Below are 11,230 nucleotides of genomic sequence, written 5' to 3' on the forward strand. Positions count from 1 at the left end.
ATGTGTGTACCAAGACTCCATTAGTCTAAAGTGCATCTTGAAAATGATTCTGGAAGGATGAGCAGAAAACTAGCTACAGTGGTTCTCTTGAGGACATGGGATGGTCCCTGCTGATCAGAGAAGACTTCTGACTCACTCTGGGGTTTACAAGGAGATTTCCTGCATTTGAAGATGTTAAGGGAAGAAAATAAAATCTGATTGATAAATGTTAATGACTGCTGGTAAACTGTCATCAGGTGGAGACATGAGTGGCCTCTGTCTGGGTGTTGCCGAGACAGCTGGAGACAGGTGAGGCCTGAACATGAACTGTAGTGTGGATAAGGGACCATAGTGTGAGATGGTTTGGTCCAGAAGCTGAGTAGGTAGGTCTTTGGTCTTCACTCCAGGTGAATACACCAGCAGGACCGGGCCTCAGGGAGCATATGAAGCTCCTACAGCTACAAATAGTCATGTAGAAATGTATTAAAAATACAAAGCAAAGTGAGGGACTGGCCAAGATGGGGGCTTGTAAATTCAGCATCTGGGAGATAGAAGCAGGATGATCAGGAGTTCAAGGCCAGTCTCAGTTATGCAGCAAGTGTGAGACCGGTTCAGGCTACATAAATCCCTGTCTCAAACAAATCAAAATAAAAAAGCAAATGGAGGGAACATTCTTGATAGCCTTCAAGACGTATGTATGAATGGGGTGGGGAGATCAAGTGTGGAGGTCAAAGGACAATGTGCAGGAGTTAATTCTCTCCTACCATGTGGGTCTCAGGGATTGAACTCAGATTGTCAGGCTTGGCAGCAGGTGCCTTTACCCCATGAGCCCTCTTGCTGATCCCAGAGTACCCTTGTTACACTTAAAGACTTATTTTTGATTGAACTCAGACTTAGAAGTAGAACGCTGTCAGCGAGGACAGCCTACGTCTCTTGGCAATCTGTTCCTAGCATTTTTCTTTGGCTTCCTTCATTCTCTTGGCCAGAAGTTTAGCATATTCTGCAGCCTCCTCCTTGTTTTTCTTAGTGCGTTGTTTCTTCAGGGCAATACAATGACATTTGTGTTGCAGGACATATGGAGTAACAGGATGCTGGATCTTGGGTGCTCTGGTCCTGGACTTCCTACCTTCTTTGTTTAAGGGCTTTCTGACTACATATTGGTGGATGCCATCTTCTTTAGAGAAATTGAAAAGCTTTCAGATTCTGATAGCTCTTTTTGGCACCAATTGCCAAGGCACAGTAGTATCTGTCAGTCCAGGAATATCCGTCCCCCCTCCTTTTTTTTTTTTTTTTTTTACACAATAGCCAAGTTGAGAACACTCTGATTAGATTGGCACCCACAATGCATCCTCAGCCAGACCTGAGCTTTCTCTTTCCAGTTCTCTTTGGTCTATAACAGGAATGCCCCTGACTCAAAAGCAGGAGCACTCTGCGGTGAGTCAAAACCTTGTTTGTCATTCCCACCACTGACTTAGACACATACCCCTTCCATCTTCACTCAAAGCATCAGCAGGTACTTCTGTGGTCATGGCTTCTCACAGAAAGAACGAAGCTTGCATTCATCGTCCAATCCAATGAGTTTCCAACAGTGGGTGCTGGGAAAGAGATGTTCAGCTTCATCTTGACACAGTCAACCACTGACACTATGTAAAAGAGGTTATCATTTCATCGTAAGCATTAATTATATCTGGTTTGTTTGTTTTTACCAATTTGATTGACATACAGACTTTACTTGGACACAGGTAACTTTCTATCTAAATGGCTTACTCAGATCTTTGAGGACCACATGCTGCTTTTAATCCTTGTCTTTCAAGCATGTCACATGACAGCATTAATAAATAAAAGTACACATTGCTGGTTTTTTGTTTGTTTGTTTTTGAGATGGGGCTTCTCTGTGTAACTGCCCTGGCTGTCCTAGAACTCGCTCTGTAGACCAGGCTGGCCTCAAACTTACAGAGATCTGCCTGTCTCTGCCTCCTGAGTGCTGAGATTAAAGGCATGCACCACCACTGCCCAGTACATTGTTGGTTTTATTTGTACTAAAATACTAAAGGTAGTACAGAGAGATGGCTTGGTGTTATGAGCATACACCACTATTCCAGAGACAATAGTTTAGTTCCCAACATCTGTATCACACAGGTAACTCACAACCACCTCTAACTCCATTCTGGGGACTCCAACACTCTCTCCAGGCCTCTGTGGGCACCTGCTCACAGGTGGCATACACACACATGAATTAAATCTTTAAGATTATTATATTACAAAGATTTAAGCAGAGCGATCTGGGAAATGTGTGACCTAGCTTAACACGCTTGGTAACTGCCTCTCCTTGTTAAAGATGGCTCCACCTGAGTAGTTGATTGGTCCTGCAATGCACAAGCCTGCCACTTACTGTTGGTTGAGTCTCACTGTGGTCACTACTTTAGATGCTTCCACTAGAGGGCGTCTGCAGACCTCCAAGTGCGGCTGATAAAACAGTGCACATGAGGAAAGGATCTTTTCCTTCAAGTGTCAATGACTAGCGAGCAGTGTGCCAGCTTTGCCTGTCACAGAATGAACAAAGTTCTTGTTTTGTTGCTGGGCTTTCATTTATGGGGTGTTGAACCCAGGACTTTAGCATGTATTAGCTTAACACTAACCATCGAGCTATATCTCTTTAAAAAAAAAACTTTTATACTGTGACAAGGTTTTACTAAGTTGCCTTAAACTCACTCTGTAGCCCAAGCAGGCCTTGAACTTCCCATCCTCCTGCCTCAGCCTCCCATATGGCTGGGATTATATGCTGGTGCCTCCAGATTCCAGCTAAATAAAGTTTTCTTGGAACATTACTGTGCACGTTCATGTACTTTTGATCCAGGGTGGCCTTGACACTACAAAGGTAGAATTGAACAGCTCCAACAGAAATATCATAGCTCTCAAAGCCAGAAACATTTACTATACATTCCTTGCAGACAACACTTGCTCTCCGTTCTAGATATATACACTCCCAAAAATGGTCTATGAGCCTAATGAGTTAAAATAGCTCCATTCAGATGGGTACTGTAACTGTCCCCACTGCACAGAGAGGCTAGATGAACTTTCCAGAGTCACATTACCAACAATTAGTGGAGCTGGAATTTGAACCTAGGTTCTAGAGGATGCTCACTAAGCAACCAATGACAATGCCTCCTAAAAATTTGTACAAAGGACAAAAGAATCCCAAAGTAGCTACACACAAGACCTTTTGGTAATAGCGTGGAAAGCTGGAAAGTAATGGAGCTGCACTGTAGAATTTCCAAGTGATGAATTATGTGCAGTTTCAAAGTCAGGACCCTGGCAGTTCACGGCCAAGCCGAGCAGTGGAATTAGAGTGATGCCAACCACCAGGGCAAGAAAATGTGTTTCAGCAATGTCCTCTCTCCCAGGGGCTACTGCAGAGAGCTCAGTCAAAGTGAGAGGTTAGAGGCTGGGAAGACAGATCAGTTGATAAAGTGCTTGCTCTGTAAGTAGCAAAATCTGAGCTTGAGTCCACGGCACCACAGAAAAGCTGGGTGTGGTGTGCAACCACCAGGCAGATTCCCTGGAATCCACTGGCCAACCACTGGTGAATCCTAGGTTTAAGGAGAGGCCTTGACTCAAAAAGATAAGGTGAAGAGTTGTTAGGAAGGACCTCTGATATCAACCTCTAATCAGTCATGCACACACATATACAAACACAAAAAGATAAAAGAAAGGCGCGTCTGAGCCACTGTCTTTAACATCAGAGCAAGCATGCCTCCTTTCTTAGTAAGCAGTAATCAGCAGGAAGAACCCAAGAGACAAGGCTGGAGAGAGCTGGGCAGGGCGTGAGTGCCAGAAAGGACTGTCGAGAGCCAGGGGGAAACTGTTCACCACAAAATCATCCCAGCAGTGTGAGAAGCCGGATGGGGGAAGACTGATCCCCTGACATCAATTCACACTGCTCAGAGTTCACAGTGCTTGTAATTTTGTAAGGGGACTTTTTTTAAGTTCCTGAGAAACAACTGGCTGGCCAATCCCCACTAGACTATCTAGAGACTCCAACAATGTTTCCATCTGCACTGGGGGATTTATGCTCTCAGCTGTGAGACAGAACCCAGTAGACTTCTTGGCACCTAGAGAATGTCCAACTCCTCAATGTTATCAGCTTCAGCCATTGTAGGGCTGAGGCTTTGGAAGTGAACATTGACAGCCTGAGCAAAACTGACACATTAAAGATATGAATGTTTGTTTTACACCACTGGCATGTACTGGTGGCTTATATTGGTTAGGGTTAGTGGGGTTCAAAGCAGGAAAACATACTTAACATGTTGGATTTGCATATCAATCTTAAACTATCTCTGAAGATCTAGGGATGCAGCCCAGGGCAAGAGCACTTACCTAGCATGTCTGAAGCCCTGGACTCCATCTCCAGCACAGAAAAAAAATATTACCTTTTCCTGAGCGATTTCAATACTCTGGTTGGAAAGGGGTGTTCTAATTGAGGAGAAAGCTTGGAAGTTACAAGAAATAATTTTTTAAGATTTAAAAAAAAGTGTGTGTGTGTGTGTGTGTGTGTGTTGTGCATGTATGTGAGTGCAACTGCCTACAGAGAACAAAAGAGGGTGTTGGGTTCCCCTGGAGTTGGAGTTAAAGGTGATAGTGAACCACCTGACATGGGTGCTGGGAACAGAATTAGTGTCTTCTGGAAGCATAATGAGGACTCATAACTGATGAGCAGTCTCTCCAGACCTAGAAATCATTTCTATTTCTGGAATTGGCATGGTGCCAGATTGCAATTGCAACAGAGACCCACAACTATACTGATTTACTGTGACAGAGACATACAACCACAACCAGTTACTATGACAGAGACACACAGCTATAGCTAGTTACTGTGACAGAGACACACAACTATAACCAGTTACTGTGACAGAGAAACACAATTGTATCCAGTTACTGTGACAGAGACACATGCTGAGGGGTTAAGCTGTTTCACTTTATTCTCTCATCTATAAGACAAAACTAACTTGACAGCTCCATGGTCTTATCTGGGGCTCAGGATCCCTTTTGTTCTTGCATGATTTCAAAGCTCAAGTTTACTCACATTTACCATATGTCTTCAGAGACCTTTCTACACAGACAAAAAGAGAGCTGCCCGGCCACCAGGGGAAAAAAAACCTTGCTACTCAGAATGTACCAGCTTTCCATTATCAATACAGGACAACAGGTGGCTGCCTCTCTCAGACTCCTCATTGAGTACCCTCCAAAAAAAAAAGGATGATCTCACCTAAGTATGATGGGTGAGATAATATATATATATATATATGTTCTTCTTATTGTTTGATGAATAAAACACTGTTGGCCAATAAGGCAGGAAGATAGGTGGAACTAAGAGAAGAGGAGAATTCTGGGAAAGATAGTCAGAGTGATCCTGCCAGAACAGTTGTCATGTAGCCAGCCAAAGGAGTAACAGGTCTGGACCCTTCTCCAGTAAGATAAGACCACATGGAAATACATAGATTAAGAGCAATGGGTTAATAATTAAGGCAGAGCTAGCCAATAAGAAGCCCTAGCTTTTGGCCAACAGTTTAATAATTAATATAAGTCTTTGTGTATTTATTTGGGCCTGAGAAGGGCAGCAGGACCAGGCCAGACAAGAAAGAGCAGCAACATAAGTACTCACAAAACTCTTCGTTTCCCAAACCTAGTGCTTGCCTGCCTGGAATCCTCCTTCATCCGCAGAAGACATCACCACCTACAGCAGGCGTCGTTCCCTATGAATGCAAGCTCACCGCTGGTTCTTCTTTGCTCTCACACCATGCTCCAACATGAGTCTTCTTTCTGACCCTGCTTCCACAGGGTGCCCCATGCCTTTCTGAACACCATCTCATTGTCCTCCCAACACAAACTGCTGCCGTGGCCTTTATCTGCTCTTACTGTTTCTTCCCAACCCTAATCACAAATCAGCTCTTGGTTGCCATTGATTTATTGGTGTTTCAGACACTGCATATAAATGAAAGTATGAGTCTTCCTTCATACCCGCTTTCTTCCAGTTAGCATGTGTGGCAAAAGCTCAGATGTGTTGTAGAATAATGTTTTTACTCTTTTGTATAACTAGATAATATTCCATTATGTAGATAAACTTACATTTCGTTTTTCTAGAAAGGGCTTCTCTCAATAACCCTGGCTGTCCTGGAACTCACGCTGTAGACCACGATAGCCTCAAACTCACAGAGATCCATTTGCCTCTGCCTTCCAAGGGCTGGTATTAAAGGTGTGCGCCATCACCACCTGGCTAGTTACATCTAACTTTGACTACTACAAACAGCACTGGAGCAAGTGCTCATGCACAAGCTTTTGGCTGAATGCCTGTTCTCAGTTCTCCATAGCAGCTAAAATTACTTTCAAATTTTCAAACCTGAGCCCCTCCCATAGCCTCCAATTCCTTTAGAATAAAACCCAAACCCCTTACTCTGGCCCGTGTACTATGGCTTCACCACCGGTCTCTCCATGTAACTCAACTGCCTTTCCTTACTTACCAAATACTTTTGGTACCACCTCAGGACCTTTATGCATGCTGTTCCATCTGGCTAGAAGGCTCTTCCTCCAGACTTTCCATGAAAGGCTTACTCTAAGCCTTCAGGCTTCACCTGTTTAGATGCCCTTCTCTGACCACCTTATGTAAACCATATAAGGGATTGAAAACCAAATGTGCAAAGAAATTGGCAACAGTGAAGTATTTCTGAAGGCACAACCAAAAGTGTAATGGATTCCTGGTATTTTCTGGTAGTATGCACCATAACTAGTCTGAAATTTCGTAACAGCCTTGGTTCTAAGCACACACACATTTGCTTTGTACTGTGTGTGCAACTGCAGCATTCAATATCAACAAACGCCCCCCAATCTCCACTCAGGCTTGAGACCTTTGACTGTCATTTATCTTACTCTGTGTGTGAGAGATAGATAGATAGATAGATAGATAGATAGATAGATAGATAGATAGATAGATAGAGTGAGTGTATGTGTGTGAGAGGTGAGAGGAGCTGTGGGTGGGAGTGCAGGTGCACAAGTTTGTACATGCCCAAGGATGCCAAGGGAGGATGTTGATGCCCATTCTACTCCCCACCCTACTCCCTTGAGACAGGGTCCCTCTCTGTCCCTGGGGCTAGGCTGGCAGCCAATGAGAACCAGTGACCTCCATGTCTCTGCCCAACACAATGCTATGGTTGCATATACCCATGGCCATGCCTAGCTTTCTACACACTCACAATGGAGTCTTAGTTTTGCTTTGTATTGGTGTGATAAAATACCATAACCAGGGGCTGGAGAGATGGCTCAGCAGTTAAGAGCACTGGCTGCTCTTCCAGAGGAACAGAGTTTAATTCCCAGCACACACATGGCAGCTCCCAACTGTCTGTAACTCCAGCTCCAAGGAGTCTGATACCCTCACACAGACAAAATGTACACATAAAATTAAAAGAAAGAAAATAAACAAATAAAAACCAAACACCATGACCAAAAGTTACTGGGAAGAAAATGGCTTATTTGACTTACATGTTCCAATCACAATCCACATGAAGGAAGTCAGGACAGGAACTCAAGGCAGGAACCTGGAGGCAGGAACTGAAGCAGAGGCCATGGAGAAGTGCTGCTTACTGGTTTGTTCCTCTTGCCTTGCTCAGTCTGCTTTTTTATATTACCCAGGACTACATATTTAGCAGTAGAACCACCTGCAATGGGCTGGACCCTCTGACATTAATCACTAATCAAGAATGCCCTATAGACTGGCCTACAAGTCAATCCAATAGGGGCATCTTCTCTGGAACTGGAGCTCCCATGGATTCTGTATTGGAGACCAGCCTGTTCTATGTGGTAAGTTCCACATAGCCAGAGCTACATAGTGAGATCCTGACTCCAAAGAAATAAGTTAATCAACTGAAGTTCCCCCTTCCCAAATGTCCCAAGCTCATGTCAATTTGACAAGTAAACTAACCAGCACGAACAGCAAGCACTCTTACCCGCAGAGCTGTCTCCCCAGTCCTGTACCATGAATTTTAGTACCCCTACTCTACAAAGTTTCCACTCTTGTAGAAACACATTGGTTTCACTATAGGAACAAAAACTTTTAACATTTTTCTATCATCTTCCCTCATCATATAAATATAAAATTAGTATATTTGGATTTTACTGTACTAGACAATCGCATTAGTGTGTAAATTGGCTTCCATCTTTAATAAATGGTGAGATTACATATACATCAAAAGGTTGTTTTAAAATACAGTTCTTTATGATTGTTTACCAGCAAATGTTTTGTTTGTATACATATTTTATATGCCCATATACCCAAGGTCATGTAAAATTTCCAGGCAAGAAGGATCAAGTTTGAGTCACTCTATCTCAATTTCTCTTTAAAAGTGCCCTGTTTCAGGATGTCCTAGCTGAGGAGGTACTGGTAAATGATAGCTCCAGGGAGAAGGGGAGTTTGTTTTCCTCAAAGGCTGTGGTCCCTGGTAGATTGTCCATGCTCCAGCCAATGACCCCACACCTATGCACACACAGGCAACACTAATGGAACTCAGTGAGCTAGAAGAAAGAGGCGTGAATTTGGGAGGGTGACATATTAGGGTCCAGGAGAGTTGAAGGAAGGAATTGGAGAAGACATGATCAAAATACACACTACACACATCTCCAAAGTTCTCTAAGAAATACAAATACAACACACATTTACACATTTCCAAATCACCTTGTCTTGATTTGGTCTTTTATTTGTTCTCCACATCTCTAGAATACAAGCCAATAGGGGTAGGAACATTTGTCTCACTTATTTCTTTTTTTAAGATTTTTAATATTTATTTATTTTATGTGTATGAATGCTCTGTTGACTTTATGCCAGAAGATAGCATTGAATCCCACCATAGATGACTGTGAGCCACCATGTGGTGGCTGGGAATTGAACTCAGGACCTCTGGAGGAGCAGTCAGTGCTCTTAACCTCTGAGCCATCTCTCCAGCCCCCTGTCTTGCTTATTTCTAGAATGCTGGCTTTTTCCTCAGTACCTTGCATGCCAAAGTACTCAAGAATATTAATAATTAATTAATCACTCCTTCAAAACTGAGTCTAAAAATACCAGTATCAGGCAGGAGACTGGTAAAATTTTCAATGAGAAGCTGATAGTCTGTCTATAAAATTAAACATCTTTTGTGAATTACTTTTGTGCTAGGAAGTGACACACTCACCTCTTAAATATTAAATTAGAATGCACTGAAGTGCAGTTACAGAAATTCAAATATAAAACTGGGGAAATGTTTAATTAAAAAATACTTATGTGTATCTTCTTTGATTTCTTTCTTCAAAGACCAGAAAATGGAAAGATCTCCCATGCTCTTGGATTGGTAGGATCAACATAATAAAAATGGCAATCTTGCCAAAAGCAGTCTATAGATTCAATGCAATCCCTATCAAAATTCCATCACAATTCTTCAAGGACCTGGAAAGAACATTAATCAACTTTATATGGAAAAATAAAAGGCCCAGGATAGCCAAAACATCCCTATACAATAAAGGAACTTCAGGAGGCATCACCATACCTGACTTCAAGCTCTATTATAGAGCTATAGTCCTGAAAACAGCTTGGTATTGGCACAAAAATAGGCAGGTAGACCAATGGAACCGAATCGAAAGCCCTAATTTTAACCCACACACCTATGAACACCTGATTTTTGACAAAGAAGCTAAAACTGTACAGTGGAAAAAGAAAGCATCTTCAACAAATGGTGCTGGCATAACTGGGTAGTGGTATGCAGAAGACTGCAGATAGATCCATGTTTATCGCCTTGTACAAAACTTAAGTCCAAATGGATCAAAGATCTCAACATACATCCAGCCACACTGAAACTTTTAGAAGAGAAAGTGGGAGATACTCTTCAACGAGTTGGTACAGGAGACCACTTCCTAAACATAACACCAGTGGCACAGGCACTGAGATCAACAATTAACAAATGGGACCTTCTGAAACTAAAAAGCTTCTGTAAGGCAAAGGACACAATCAAAAAGACAAAAAGGCAGGCCACAGAATGGGAAAAGATATTCACTAACCCTACATCTGACAGAGGGCTAATCTCCAAAATTTACAAAGAACTCAAGAAACAAGTCTCCAAAACACCAAAGGATCCACTTGAAAGGTGGGGTACAGAGCTAAATAGAGAATTCTCAGTAGAGGAGGCTAAAATGGCCAAGAGACACTTAAGAAAGTGCTCAACATCCTTAGCCATCAGGGAAATGCAAATCAAAACAACTCTGAGATACCATCTTACTCCTGTCAGAATGGCTAGAATCAAAAACACCGAAGACAATTTATGCTGGAGGGGATGTGGAGAGAGAGGAACACTCCTCCACTGCTGGTGGGAATGTCAACTCATACAGCCTCTTTGGAAATCAGTATGGAGATTCCTCAGGAAAATGGGAATTAATCTACCACTAGACCCAGCAATTCCACTCTTAGGCATTTATCCAAATGAGGCAGGTTCATACAAAAGGGCATCTGCTCCACTATGTTCATAGCAGCATTGTTTGTAATAGCCAGAACCTGGAAGCAACCTAGATGCCCCTCAACTGAAGAGTGGATAGAGAAAATGTGGTACATTTACACAATGGAGTATTACTCAGCAGAAAAAAACAATGGAATCTTGAAATTCGCAGGGAAATGGATAGCACTGGAAGAAACCATCCTGAGTGAGGTAACCCAGTCGCAAAAAGACAAACATGGTATGTACTCACTCATATATGGATTTTAGATATGGATCAGGATAGTGCCAGTCTGCACTTCCACAGATAGAGAGTCTGGGAAACAGGAAAGAACCTAAAAGATATGCATATATGCATAGTACCCAAGAGAAGAGGATGGAGACAAGATCCTCTGAATGGATGGGGAACAGGGCGAGGGGGGGTAGTGGGACCTGGGAAGAATAGAGGGGGTAAAGAGGAAGGGAGTTGGTCATGGGGGAACAGGAAGTTGAGGGGTGGGGGTAGAATAGGGGGAAGAGGGAATCATAGGATCGAAGACAGATCAGGCACCAGAGTGACCTCGAGTGATCTAAAGGTATAACATCAATTGGCAAGCTGAGCAATAGTGGAAGGACCACCTCGAATGCCCATTCCTGATAATGAACTTGATGTCTATAACTATCCGGGAGCCTTCATCCTGGGACTGATGGAAGCAGAGGCAAACACACAACTAAGCACTGAACTGAACCCAAGGAACCCAGTGACAGAG

General features: G+C 42.9%; 1 pseudogene; it reads right to left on the bottom strand.

The window, feature by feature from the left end:
- Nucleotides 1–850: 850 nt before the first annotated feature.
- Nucleotides 851–1,599, bottom strand: LOC101828680 (annotated as a pseudogene).
- Nucleotides 1,600–11,230: the final 9,631 nt, after the last annotated feature.

The sequence above is a fragment of the Mesocricetus auratus genome, unplaced genomic scaffold, assembly GCF_017639785.1.
Source record: "Mesocricetus auratus isolate SY011 unplaced genomic scaffold, BCM_Maur_2.0 Super-Scaffold_4256, whole genome shotgun sequence".
In the NCBI taxonomy this organism is placed as follows: domain Eukaryota; kingdom Metazoa; phylum Chordata; class Mammalia; order Rodentia; family Cricetidae; genus Mesocricetus; species Mesocricetus auratus.